The sequence below is a fragment of the Elephantulus edwardii genome, unplaced genomic scaffold (assembly GCF_000299155.1).
Source record: "Elephantulus edwardii isolate Elephantulus edwardi_28Jun2011 unplaced genomic scaffold, EleEdw1.0 scaffold00125, whole genome shotgun sequence".
In the NCBI taxonomy this organism is placed as follows: domain Eukaryota; kingdom Metazoa; phylum Chordata; class Mammalia; order Macroscelidea; family Macroscelididae; genus Elephantulus; species Elephantulus edwardii.
This window is the reverse complement of record NW_006399875.1, coordinates 5,001,647-5,014,303: the sequence shown is the minus strand read 5'-3', so window position 1 is coordinate 5,014,303 and position 12,657 is coordinate 5,001,647.

Genomic DNA, 12,657 nt, shown 5'->3' with positions numbered 1-12,657 from the left:
TGTGTGTGTTCTTTTTCTAGGGTTTTTTGGAGGCCTAGGGAGGGCTGATCCTTATCAGGACCATTGTCAAGTTTTTATCCAGCTGGTTTAGATGCTATCAGGTTTCTCAAGGAGTGATCAGGCCTGGGGGCAACCGTCACATTATTCCTCCCTTCCAGACCCTAAAGGAATAGAATGAATAGGGGTGGAGTCATCTCTGGCTACTTCCTGCTGATCAGGAGTGAGGTTGGGAGCTGGTGTTGGTTTCCTGTATGTTCTGAAGGAGGAGCATCCTTTTCACGTGTTCTTGGGGCAGTTAATCCTGAGATGGTAGTGAGGAAGTTTATTAAAAATTTCCAAAAGAGATTTATACAACAGGGAGCAAGAGTTATAAAAAAGAAAAATGACTAGAAAGGGATTTTGGATGGGGAGTAGTCAAGGGGAAATTCCTGGTTCCCACTAGGTTGCTGCAATGAGCTGAGCAGCAATATTGTCTAATGACTCTTGGAGAATTTTCAAGAGATGCTGGAATTTCTGTCGAGATGCCGAGGCCTATAGTGCGGGTGGCCACTCTTGTTTTTATTCTCAGACCAGACACTACAGGAAGGAGTCCTATGAATACCCGTTTGTGTCTAAGCGTTTGGGCTAAGGAAGTAGGTATTAATCCAGAGTTGGCTGTGAATGAAATAGGGGGAGGGAGATAGGCTAGTGTGCATGTTCCTGTCCAGTTGGTTGACAGGCAGGCATAGATGCTGTTTCCACAGGCGAAGAACAGACTGCTTCCTGCTTTCAGACATTCCTAAAAGTTGACTCCAAAGAGAAGCTGATCTCAGTCTGCATTGTCTTCATGCTTGCATGACCTGAACGATGTAGCTAAATCTGTTAGAGTTAGTTAGAGGTTGAACAGATACATCTTCGGTGGAAGGTATTTGTTTCTCTAAGGCAAGTCTCTTTGTTGGGTGATGGAGAAAGAGACAAATAGATGGGCAGTCAAACAGCACATAGTGCTGTTGCAGCCTGAGAAGGTTTTTAAATTCACGTGGGAAAGTCTCTAGTTCAAACTTTGGTTCTGTGGATTTGAGTTCATTTTCTTTAGCTTCAGTTTGAATTTACATATGAGTAATTAATTTAAGTGATTAAAGTTAGCCCCCTCTGGTCTCCAGCTATCTTAACTGCAGACACATGGGCTTGCAAATCATTAACAGTTGTGGGACTAGGATAAAAGAAAGAGAGCTTCCCAAACTAGCAAGACTTGAGGCATTGAAGAGACTGTGGCATTTCTGTGGAGAAACTGTGGCAAACTGTAAACAGAGGAGCCCTGAGATAAAGACCACAATTAAGGATTTTTGCTCCATTTGCTGTATGCTTGAACGAGAAGCTAATGTATAATTTCTTTGAGGTAAACCTTGCTGGATGATTGGGATTTAACTGCTGAATTGAAATCAGAGCCAGGACTAATTAAGAAATTGTGTCTTGGACCTTGGGCTAAAATCTGAACTTGTTTTAGTGATATTCTTTGCCTTCCCCACTCTCCAACTTACTTCCCTACTAAACCCCATTCTCAGTACCACAACTCCGAGTCTGTGAGTCAACAACAAATAAATAAACCTCTTACTGTTGGTGGGGCTCTACATGCACGATAGGGCTGGCCTATGGGCTCTTTATCTGCTTTCTGCTCTGTGTCAGTGAGAGGCTGTACAGTTCTGACTACCTCTGGCCCTTTCAGAGAGATGCTTAGGATCTTGTGCCCTCATGTCCCATTTTCTCCTTCTTAGATAACAGTTGTTGTTGTTGTTGTTTGATGCCGTCGAGTCGTAGACGACTCATAGCGACCCTATGAAGAATGGCCTGAGCACTGTTCGTACATAGAGTTTCCGGAGGCAAGCCATTTCAGAAGTGGATGCTGCTCCTGCTTCCAGGCTTAATTTAGTCGGGAAGGTCCAGCAAACACTGTCCACCATGGGTACCCATTACCACGACTGGCACATCACTTTCACAGTCTTCAGCATCACAGCAATCACGAGTTACCTCTGTACAGCAATGCACAGAACAGTGCCATACCACCTAGAAGAATGTTTGACAGGAAAACAATTTGAACCTGGCCGAGGGCCATAGATGAAAATCACCCACCTTCGGCTTGGTAGCATAGCTTCCTTTCCACTAGGCCAATGTAGCTTTCTCTTGGTCATCGTCATTGTTATTATTGTTTGATGCAGTCGAGTCGTAGACGACTCATGGCGAACCTATGAATGAACGGCCTGAGCACTGTTCGTACATAGAGTTTCCGGAGTACTGTACTATTTAGAGATAATGACGTTAAAAATAGCAAGAACTGCAAATAAATAAAGTATCTTTCCCCAGAAAATGTGTGGTCAGGGTATGGAGAGATTTCTAGGTTTTTATTATTATTCCTATTTTGTTTATTTATCAGTTGTTCAGTTTTATTTATTATGACTTGATATTGCCTAGTTGCAATGACTATTTTTTTTTTTCATAAAATAGGATAAACAAATCTGTCTTAGAAGAAATATAAGCAAACTGCAATTTAGAGGCTTGGATGAAGAGAGTTCAACTCACATGATTTAAGCATGTTATTAAAGGGCTTACTTGTTGGAAGAAGACACCGTACTTGAAAAGGTAGAGGGTTAGTGACAGAGGAAAGACCCTCAATGAGGTAGATGGGTACATTGATTGCAACAATGAGCTTAAGCAAGTTATGGATTTTGAGAATTGCTCAGGATAAAGCAAGGCTTTACCTGTCGTTCATGAGGTTTCTAATAGTTGGATTTGGCTGCAAGCAAAGTTGCAACTTAAACCTCAGTATTTGCTTGGCTCCATGGTCAGCACTCTTGGCACCAGCAGTTAGTAAATAAAAAAGTGAACTGTATTAGGAAAATCTGCTGTCAGAGACCTCTCCAGAATGCTGAAGAACAACAACTATGTCAGTCTGGAGACTAACGTGTGCTTGATACAGGCCATGATCTTTGCAATCACTTGGTATGCATCAGAGAGCTGGAAAATGACCAAAGATGACAGAAGAAGAATTGATGCTTTTGAGTTGTGATGCTGGAGAATAGTTCGACCATACCGTGGACTACCAAAAGAACTAACAAGTCTGTTCTGAAGAGAATGAAACCAAGTTGTTCCTTGGATGCAAAGATTTTGAAACTATCTCACATACTTTGGGCATGAGGCACCAGTTTTTGGAGAAAGACATCATGCTTGGTTGGATGGAGGGGCAGTGCAGGAGAGGAAGACCCCAGATGAGATGGATTGGCATAGTAACTGGAGTAATGAGGGTAGGTATGTCAGAGACACTGAGATTGGTGCAGGATAGAGCAGGTTCAGAGCTATTATGCACGGGGTCATTATTAGTTAGCATCGACTGGATGGCACATAACAACAACATTTGCATATTTAATTTGTTTTAACAATTTTAAACTATAATTTTAAAACTGCTAATTTAACAATAGAAAAGTTACTAGTTTTCTGTTTTCACCATGCAGTTCATTTTAAGCCAATTATATTGTATTTTTAACCGTCTGTCAATTGGTTCTGCCCTGCCACTGAGTCTCTTTCCTGGTAGATAATTGAGAACAGGCTCTATTAAAGGAGATAGAGCTTAAAATAACTGTACAGGTAAGGAAAGCATCCTGTGGTCTAGATAGCTAATTTTTAATGCAAATTATTTTCATGATGAGATTTCTCCTCTGTCACCTGCTTTTCAATGACCAACAGCTATCTGAAAGGAGAATAAGTGGCTAATGGTGAGGTTGGTGACATGTCCTGTCTTCTCTACATGGCCCCTACCATCTCTGCTACCACAATACATAATTAAACCTGACCATAATTATCCTCATTATAACCACATCTCCTGATGAAATCCAAACTCCATAAATTTATCAGAATCCACTTATAACAAGGAGGTACTGTTCTATAGTTGGCTTCTCACAAATGAGGTGCTTTTCTCCAAACCGCAGAATTAGGGGAAAAAAGAAAAGAAACCAGCACAATCAATGCACAAGTAAGAGATAGAACTTAGCAATGAGAAAAATCATGAGCTTTACATTTTGTAATCTAAAACCAAGTGCCATAGAATAATGCCTTGCTAAGTTTGTGATTTGAGTTAATGTAGGTCTATAGGTAATTAATAGGTTTTAAAAGCCTGTATTTTATTGTTAGAAAAATGTTTTTAAAGTCACCAAATTAAAACTAGAAAGGGGAATGCATTTTTGAGATGGCTTAAATCTACTCTCTCATTTTTTCTGAGAAGTGAGAAGATTGAGGCCTTGAGAGACTAAGTAAACTTATCTTCATACCCCATCTTGTTACTCCAGTTTAAGTTACTGACATGTCATTACAACTACTCTTTTTATAAGTTACATTTGAAGCTGTGGGTCTACCACAGGAAACTGGTTATTTTGGTGAGTCTTCTGGTCATTTTTACCTCCATATCCTTTCATAATTGCTTATGACACTAATTATTGTCCTATCAACTCTGCTCCTCAAAGTAGGATAGTAACTGTTGTAACGGTTGCCATACATGTTATAATGAAAAGACTTGCTTTATGCACATAACATTCTAGAGAAAACTAGCAAACAGAAAAGGCAAACTTTAAATCTGGAGAACATGTTGTTGTTGTTATGTGCCGTCGAGTCGCTTGCGACTCATAGCGACTGTATGTACAACAGCCCTAAACTCCGCTCTGTCTTGTGCCAATCTCACCGTCTCTGACACTGCCATCCCAATTATCCCAGTCACTGAATCAATCCACCTCATAGAGGGCCTTCCTCTCCTGCGCTGTCCCTCCACCCTCCCAAGCATGATGTCCCTCTCCAGGGACCGGTCTCTCCTCACAACATGTCCAAAATATGTTAGACGGAGCCTCAGAATCTTTGCCTCCAAGGAGCCACCTGGTTTAACCCTTTCCAGGACAAATCTGTTTGTTTTCCTAGCAGTACCTGGAGAACATATTTTTTAAAATATTGTTGTCATAGATTAAATTACTTCCACCCAAAATATATGTCAACCAGGCTAGATTAATATCCTCAGTAGTATGTATTTCTCCATGTGTTATAAATACTCATCTCTGTAGTATTATTAATAAGGTAGAATTAGTAGCAGTTATGTAATGCAGCGTTGCTAGGCTGCATGGGCTGAGAATTGAACTCAGGCCTCTTGTGTGGTAGGAGAGAATTCTACCACTGGACCAGCCATGGTCTCTCTTCCCTAAATCAGGTAATTTCCATACTTCAGAATTCCACTGGGCTCAGCCAACATTCAGGACATTCCATGAAGAAAAGACCTGCATATAAAACTAGTTTTGGGCCTGAGGGCTGCACTATACCAGATCTTCAGATCGGGTGACTTCACCCTCTCCTGGGAAATTATCCTACTGTGACAGCTGCAAGCTGCAAATGGAAGAGAAGAGGCACTAAAGTTACAAGAAGTCAGTCCTAGAGTAGAAGCTTAAGGGCATAAGACTTTTCCTCAGAACTATCTGAGATAGAAATTCTTCCCTAAAACTGGGACCTAGAATTTGTACTTCTTCTTGTTATGTGCCATCGAGTTGCCTGCAACTCATACTGACCCTATGTACAAAAAACTTAAACCCTGCTCTATCCTAGGCCAATCTAACTGTCTCTGACACACCATCCCCCATTATCCCAATCACGAATCAATCCATCTCATCAAGGGTTTTCTTCCCTTGTGCTTTCCCTCCACCCTTCCAAACATGACATCCCTCTCCAAGGACTGGTCCCTCCTTGCAAGATGTGCAAAGTATGTCAGACAAAGCTTTAGAATCCTTGTCTCTACGAAGCAGCCTGGTATCACCCTCCCTAGGATGAACTTTTTTGTTATCCTAGCAGTCCATGGTATATTCAATATTCTTCTCTAGCACCACACAGTTCAAAGACATCACTTCTCCTAACATCCCTAGTCTTTATCCAGCTTTCTGATGCATAGAAAGTAATTGCAAAGACCATGGCCTGGAACAAGAGCACCTTAGTCTCCAGACTGATATCCTTGCTTTTCGGTTCTCTAACAGCAGAATTTCCCAATACAATTCATCATTTTATTTCCTGGTTGCTGGTACCAAGAGTGTTGATTGTGGAGCCAAGCAAACTAAAGTTGTTAACAATCTCAATTTCTTCACCATCTATCATGATGTTGCCAATTGGCTTAGTGGTGAGAATCTTTGTTTTATTGATATTGAGCTTCAATACATATTGAAGGCTGCAATCCTTGATCTTTTGAAGCAAGCACTTCAGGTCCTCCTCAGTTTCAGGAAGCAGGATTGTGTCATCTGCATAATACAGATTGTTGATGAGTCTGATGTCACATAATCTGTTCTACATACAGACTGAAAAGCTGTGGTGGAAAGACACATCCCTGGCATACACCCTTCACAATTCTGAACCTGATCCTGCACCACACAAGTATGACTACCTTTCCCAGAAGCCCGCTGGTCAAGGCTGACACCTTCAAATTATGGGGCCCTTGGGCCTGTGGCCCTCGGTCCAAATAAACAGCACTATATACCAAATCTACAGGATACATCACCCTTCCCTGGGAAATGATTCCATTGTAACTATAGTGTAACACAAATTGAGGAGAAGAAGCTCTAAGCCACAAGAAGTCAATCCTGGAGCAGAAGTTCAATATAAAGGACTTCTCTTCAGAACTCTCTGAGGTAGTAAGCCTTCCCTGATGCTAGTATCTGGTATTTGGATTTTCTGACTCCTAAACTCAAGAGATACTGCCAAAAGCAGAAGAAACAGGCAGCACTTGTGGTGTTCATTGAAGAATTTATACTTAGAGTCTCCTAAATTTAAGAGAGACTGTCTGTAGCATAAGAGACCAGCAACAGTGCGAGGCATTAGGCATCACAGAAACAGAGACAGTTTGAGACTGAATCCGTCATATCAAGGGCTGGATAAGGGGAGGGAAGTGTTGAATGGGGTGCGTGTGAGTGGAAGACGATGGTGGTAGAGCAGGGAAAGGGATGAGTCAAGACACATGTGCCAAGGAAGGGAAAGTAACACTGACTCTATTGGTTATTTCTGTAATTGGGAAATGTCCTTTATCGGCTCCTTTCTGTAAAATGCTTGTCTGTCAGATGGTGTTCTAAAGTTGAGCATTCAAATTAAGACAGACTGGTAAGAAATATTGACCATCCACTTCTGAAATAACAGACCTTCAAAACCCTATGTACAATAAAGCACATTTAGAATAGACCACCACCTGCGGAACTGAGACTGAGCACTCAAATTAGGAAACATGAAGGAGGAGGAACGGTTATAAGCAGACACTAGTGACTGGAACATGGAATATGAAAAGCACGAATGTTGGAAAATGGACATTGTTAGGAAAAATGGTAAGCATAAATATTAACTCTATGTATGAACAGTGCTCAGGCCTTTCATTCATAGGGTTGCTATGAGTCATCTATGAGTCGACGGCACCTAATAACAGTAGCAATGATGACATAGAGAGCTAACGTTGGCCTAGTGAACAGAAAGTTATAATACCAAGCCAAAGGTGGGTGATTTTAACCTGCAGCCCTCAGGCTGGGTTAAAATTGTTTTCCTGTCAAACATTCTTATAGGTCGTATAGCACTGGTCTGTGCATTGCTGTACAGAGGTAACTCATGGTTGAAGTGATGCTGAAGACTGTGACACTGATGTGCCAAATGTGGTAATGGTTACTGATGGTGGACCGTGTTTGCTGGAGCTTCCTGACTAAAACAAGCCTGGAAGCAGGAGTGGCATCCACTTCCGAAATGGCTTGCCTCTGGAAACTGTGTATGACCAGTGCTCAGGCCTTTCATTCATAGGGTTGTTATGAGTTGTCTATGAGTTGATGGCACCTAACAACAACAAGAACAACAGGTATTGGTGAAATGAACTGGCATGGGACATTTTGAATCTACCATGCTGGAGATGAAAAGGTGAGAATAAAATGGGGTTACTTTCATAGTTAAAAAAGTAATTTCTAGATCCACCTTGAAATACAACATTGTGAGTGACAGAATTATATCCATACAAGGCCTTGCTTGCTAAAGTGAGGAGAACTTGAAACACTGCAGAAAATCAAACACTGCAACCTTCAATGTATGTTGCATTTCACCATAAAGAAAACAAAATTCCTCACCACTGGGCCAATAGACAACATCACATTGGATAGAGAAAAGATTGAAACTCTCAGTAACTTTATCTTACTTGGATCTACAATGAATACATTTGATACTAGCAGCCAGGATATCAGGAGATGTGTTGTACTGGGAAAGTCTACAATCAGGGACCTCTCTAAATTGAGGCCTAAGCTGCACCTGATTCTAACTATGGTTTTTTTTTTCAATCACTTGCTATGCATCGGAGGGATGGGCAACGAATAAGGATGACAGAAGAAAAATTGATGCCTTTGAACTGTGGTGTTGGAGAAAAGTTCTTCACATCATATTGACTGCCCAAAGAACAAACAGATATGTCTTGGAGGAGGTTCATCCAGTGTGCTCCTTGGAGGCAAGAAAGAAGAATCTTTGTCTCAGACACTTAGGACATGATGTTTGGAAAGACTCTTCCTTGGAGAAGAACATGATGCTTGGAAAGTTGAGGAGACAGTGAAGGAGAGGATGATCCTCAAACAGATGGATTGACACAGTGACTGCAGCACTGGGCTTGAGTGCATCAGAGATGATGAGGATGGCACAGGTAGGACAGGTTCAGATTAGTTGTTCATAGGTTCACTATGAGTCATACTCAACAGCACCTAACAACAACAAACTTAGACATCAAATTTATATTTATCAAAATAACCTACTAAAAAATAACCTACTCATAATATTTCTACAACAGATACAAGATATCCTTACAGGTAAGTATTTTATATGTGTACCTCTCTCTATAAATGTACGGATTCTTCTATGTTCAATTCAACGTTTTATTGTTATCAGTTGCAAAATGTGAAGTCCTATAGGGCAGACAAGAGTGCTACTGACTGATACCTGAATTTGGGCAGGTTGTCAACTCTCAGAGTCTTAGACTTACGTCTTTTCTCATTATCTTATTATGAAGGTCAAGTTAGATCCTGCACAGAGGACAACTTTCTCAGCCTCTGGATATTTAGCAGAAGGTAACAAAGTGGTTCCCCACTCATCTGTCAACTTGTTACCCAGTGATGACTTGGATTGTACTATGATGCTTGAAGTTATGCCACCAATATTTTAAATACCAGCAAGAACAACCATGGTGAATAGGTTTTACCAGAGTTTCAGACTAAGAAAATAAAAAAGAAGAATATGGCAATCTAATTTTAAAACTAACCGTATGAAAACTCTATCACAATAAAATAAAATAAAATCACAACAGGGTTTTGCCCAATATAGTGTTGGATTATAATCTGATTTCAAACCATGGTCTTTCCAATTACCAGCTATGCATCCAAAACCTGGACAATGAATGAGGATGGCAGAAAAAGAATTGGAGCCTTTGAGGTGTGGTGTTGGAGAAGAGCATTGAACATCCCCTGGATAGTCAAGAGAACGAATAGATATGTCTTGGAGAGGGTGCACCCAGAGTACCCTTTGGAGGTAAGAATGTGACTTCACCTCACATACTTTGGACATATTGCTAGGAGGTTCTATTCCTTGGAGATGAACATGATGATGGGAAGTGTGGAGGGTCAGCAAAGGAGGGGAAGACCCTCAACCAGGTGGATTGAAGTGGTGACTGCTGCAATGTGTGTCAGAAAGTATGAGGATGCACAGGACACCACCAGGTTCAGATATTTTATTCATAGGGTCGCTAGGAGTCGTACTCAACTCAATGGCACACAACAACATGTTGGAAGGTAAGTGCCTTGATTGGAAGACCCTCAGAATACACAACGGCTGCCGAAATAGACTTGATAATACCAATAATAATGAACATGACATAAAATAGCACAATGTTTCCTTCTGTTATGCATGAACTAGAGTAGATGGGCCTAATTGTAAGAAGCCATGCTGCAATCCTAAAGGCACCTGGTTTGCATCCACCAGCTGCTCTATGGAGAAGGATAGGTGATCTCTTCCCATGTGATTAACTGCCTCTGAAACCCCGCTGGAAGGTCAGCTAGGTGTTGGTTCTGACTCAAAAGCACACGACAGTAATCTGTATATTTATATATAGAGGAATCCACATCATGTTGCTTATAGTGATGGCTGTTAAGTGGTGATTGGCAAGGCCACAAGTAACCCGAGGGACAGATGAGCATACAAAATGAACAGGCTTTGAATGAGATGGCATGTAAATACTCAGATCTTCCTGACATGGAACGCCCTCCTGAAAGCTCACCCAGAACATGATTGTTAAGCAGACTAGATGCTAGACTCAGGAAAGAGCACATGAAGTGTAACCACTCATGTCCAGGTTGAAGTCACCTTGGCCAATACCAAGAGAGCCTATGCTGTTTCTTATGTGCCTAGAATTGACTCTGACTCCTATCTATCTGATGTGTAACAGAAGGAAACATTGCCTGACCCTGTGCCGTCCTCACAATCTTTGATCCATTTGAATCCACCATTGCAGATACTGTTAATCCATCCTATTGAGGATCTTCTTTATAATTGACCCTCTCCATCACCTATCATGATGTTCTTCTCCAGGGATTGGCCTCTCTTGAGAACATATCTAAATTGGTATAAAATCTTGCCATCCTTCCTTCTAAAGAGAGTTCTGGCCATACTATGAAGACAGATATGTTCATTCCTGTGTCAATATTTTTCTTGTTGTTCTTATGAATCATTGAATTGATTCTGGATCACAATGACCCCGTATACAGTAGATTAAAATAAGAATGTGGTTGCTGTGTACCGTTGACTTAGAATTGACCCGTAGCTGACTCTTCACTGGGTTATCAGAGGCAGTTAATTATACAGGAGGAGATTGTCCAACCTTCTGCCAAGTGAGGGCTAAAAGATGAAATCATCAGAACATCCATTTAAACTCACCCTTCACCTTGAGAAGCTTGATTTCCTAATTTTGTCTTTGTTTCTGGATATAATGAAGATATTTTTAGAGATGGATGTGAAGATTCATGTGAACATTTCTTAACAAATCAGCCTTCTACATATGCAGCAGGGAAACAGATAAAGATTCTAGGAAAGAGGGGACTCTGGTGGCATGGTGTGTTAAGATGTTGTTTTACTTAGTGAAAATTTAGTGGTTTGAATCTGCTGGGCACTCCATGAGAGAAAGATGAGGCAGTGTGCTCTCTTCTCTGAAATCCAGTGAGTCAAAATTGGTTATAAAGCAGTGGGTTATAGAGAAAAGGGTCACCCTCCATGGTGCTGTCTAATATCGGGGATTCTGGCGTGCTGGATTGACACACTGGCTGTGTCAATGAGCTCAAGCAGTAATTGTGGAGATGATGCAGGACTCCGCTGTACTTTGTGCAATTGAACACAGGGTTACTATGAGCCAGAACTGACTTAGCCACACCTAATAACAGAACGCTCCACAAAAGCTTCCCTCTTTGCCATTTCACTGTTTGAAAGAATTCTATATATTTTTTCCAATTATGAAAGGAATACATGGTCATTACAGGAAATTGAGAAAGCACAAAAGCAATCACTCAACATGTTCTTAAGAAATATTTCATTCTCATGTTGTTTTTGATGTACATTAATCAGATGTTAGCATCCAGAAGGCTTTGAGGCTTCATGAAATAGAGAAGGATTCCTGTCTCCTTTGATGCCTTCAAGCAAAGAACTTCTGTGGGCCTTGAAAGCTTGAACTAATTCAACAGGAAAGAAAACAGTTTCTTTCTTTTTATAATAATGAATGCATTTAAATATTTACATTTTCCCCTGAACTCAGCTTTTGCCACGTCTTACCCATTTACATGTTTTGGGTCCTCATTTAACTTTTTCAATCAGTCTTTAATTGGAGCTTTTATTTTGTTTTTGAATAACTATTTGATAGTTTGTTTTTTTAATTGTATAATTGGTTTTTATTTTTAAATGCCTGTTATTTATTTATAATTTGAATTACTATCCCTACGCTGTGGTACAGATGCATCATTTAATACATTCATTAAGAGTTTCTTTGAAAAGCAATGTGTGATTATTTTTCATAAACCTTTGATTGCTATTCTAAGAGACGGTAAAGTCCCTCTCCTCAGGAAGCAGTTTGCTATGTAGCTATTAACGCACAATTTATTTATTCTGCTTCAGAGAGCTATGGTTTTCCTTTGCTTGATCAGTTAAATACTGAGAGATTGGTTCAACTATGATAACTCTTTATGTAAACTTTTCCTAGTGTTGCTAATGATTTCCTTATCTACTTATCTAACAAAGATTTATGACAAGTATTTCCCAGAAACCATGCAAGCAAGAAGACAGTGGGACGGTATGTATAACACACCCGAAGAAAATAACTAAAACCTCAGAATACTTTACCCTTCACAAGAAAAAGACTGACAGCCCAATAACAAAATAGACAATGGATATAAGACTTTTCCCAGAGGAAGACATTTGGGTGACCAACAGACACATGAAGAAGTGCTAAAAAATCATTGACAATCTGAGAGATGACAATCAAAACCACAGTGAGATCCACCTCACCCCAAATATCAACAGCAAATTTAACAGGACAACAAGCAATAAATATTGGAGAGGGTGTGGAGAGATTGG